Raw genomic sequence first — 1,987 nt, 5'->3', positions numbered from 1 at the left:
TTTGAGAAAAATACACTTAAAAGTGCTTTTTAAGAAGCTGGACAAAAATTAAATTGATGCTCAAAAGTGTTTTTTTTAAAAATTTGCTCGAAAAATAAGTTGATTTTGGAAGTTTGGCTGAACAGGCTATTGGTCTTGTTGTGAAGGTATTTTTCTTATTAGGTTCGTGTGCTGCTAATCTTTTTTCCTCCTAGGGTCAATGGCAAATACATTGTGAATGCGTACGAGTTAAGTGTTTTGAATTATCATCATACTCTGTGATGATATTAGGTGCTGACTTACCCTTTGATTGTTGGGTTGGAGAAGTAGGGGTTTAGGACCGGATAACAACTATTTCCGGTGCTTGGTTTGTAAGATTCCAGGTTTACGCAAACCTTCTTTAATTTACGGGTAAATGAGGAAGTACATGTCTCTTAATTCCACACTACCATTTCGCCTCCCTTTTCTTGAAGTAAACATTGTTCTAAACTATGAACTAAAAGTAAAGTTTCTGTTTTTTCTTTTTTGATCAAGTTGAAAGTAAAGTTTCACATAGGAGCGTTTTGTACATATTGTTGGGATCGAAATAACAATATGTGCTAACTTCGGGTAGATATAACTCTTTAGTGGTCTGTCCACATGGTATATAATGTGCTAGTTTGCTTGCTGATCAAACTGAAGTTCTCAAAATTATTCATGTGTTCCTTCCGATAACCGTTAATATCAATGCCTCACTACATTATATAGCTTATGATAGTGCTTATTATGGTGCTACTATTAATAGTTCGTTTGCTGCACTGAGATTAACTCGATAATGTAATGAGTCTTATTTGCTTTTGAAGTGGACCTTCAAAGGTCCTTTCCTTTCCTAAATCGCTCGAAGTGTTGTCTTACCGGGTTAAGGGTTTTTTAGGTCATCTTTCAGTTGTTGGAGTTCAAGAATGGCTACAAAGTACATTGTTGGTTCAGTGTTGGCATCATTTGCAGTTGCATATGCATTTGATGTTGTTATAGCTGACAAGAAGGTTTTTGGAGGCAAGTACTAATTATTTAGTATCCATTTACGTCTACTTTGAATTTGCTTGTGCTAACTGCTAAAGCATTCATGTCGTCTCATACAGGCAGTACTCCGCATACCGTTGCAAACAACGAATGGTGGAAAGAGACGGACAAAAAATTCCAGGCATGGCCTCGCACTGCTGGTCCTCCGGTGGTCATGAACCCTATAAGCCGCCAAAATTACATTGTCAAGTCTTGAATGAGGATATTCGCACCTGCGCTTGATTAAGATGTCTGGTCTCAGTTTCCTGTCGAGTAGTTGTGTGATATTTCGATTGTAATAAATGTTTCTCTGTTTGTGCAATGACGGGTGTTGTCTTGTATCATTGTATCGACTATCGACTATGAAAGGATACATGATCAAATGGATAAATGGAGCTACTTATTTTGTTGATTCTCTGCTCTCTTTGCAACTTTATTCCTGGCCAAATTAGTAAAATTTCTGTATTTATAGCTATTATGTTGCAGCTGTATTTTGTCTATGGGATTAGACACAGTTAACCACCTCCGTGAGGTGAAGGGGAGCATTGGAGTAACTAGTAAAGTTATTGTCATGTGATCAGGTGGTTACGGGTTCAAGTCTTGGAAACAACCTCCAGCAGAAATGCAAGGTACGACTGCGTACGATACACCTTTGTGGTGGGGTTCTTTCCCGAACCCTGGGTGCACCGGGCTGCCCTTAATTACCTCCATGAGGTAGGACTAAGGTTTGGTGAAGTCTTTCCGTGGCTTGCAATACTCAACTCTAATGGGTAAGTTTGTGGCTTGATTTCTTGGAGGATATACGCAAGACCCCAATGGGTACCTTCTACCTAGAATTGGATCATTTCTCGATTTGTTTGTTACTTCCGCGCAGGAATTATGCTAATCTTTTCTATGTCGTTCTAATTTGTGTAGGGATGCCGTATTGGCAACGTCGTTACCTAGACTGTCTGGGGTGTTTGGTTGG

The 1,987-nt window shown here is 39.1% G+C and overlaps 1 long non-coding RNA gene and 1 other non-coding gene across 2 annotated transcripts; one reads left to right on the top strand and one right to left on the bottom strand.

Moving 5' to 3' along the window:
* Positions 1–892: 892 nt before the first annotated feature.
* LOC124895705 lies at positions 893–1,432 on the top strand (the record flags this gene model as incomplete). Its single annotated transcript, XR_007051855.1, is given in 2 exon segments — positions 893–1,014; positions 1,101–1,432. It is a non-coding gene; the product is annotated as an uncharacterized LOC124895705 (long non-coding RNA).
* A 418-nt stretch (positions 1,433–1,850) lies between these two features.
* On the bottom strand, positions 1,851–1,952 carry LOC124895706. The gene has a single exon (XR_007051856.1). It is a non-coding gene; the product is annotated as a U6 spliceosomal RNA (small nuclear RNA).
* Positions 1,953–1,987: the final 35 nt, after the last annotated feature.

Source organism: Capsicum annuum, unplaced genomic scaffold (assembly GCF_002878395.1).
Source record: "Capsicum annuum cultivar UCD-10X-F1 unplaced genomic scaffold, UCD10Xv1.1 ctg9205, whole genome shotgun sequence".
In the NCBI taxonomy this organism is placed as follows: Eukaryota; Viridiplantae; Streptophyta; class Magnoliopsida; order Solanales; family Solanaceae; genus Capsicum; species Capsicum annuum.
Note: the sequence above shows the minus strand (reverse complement) of the source record. Positions and strands in the feature narration are given on the sequence as shown.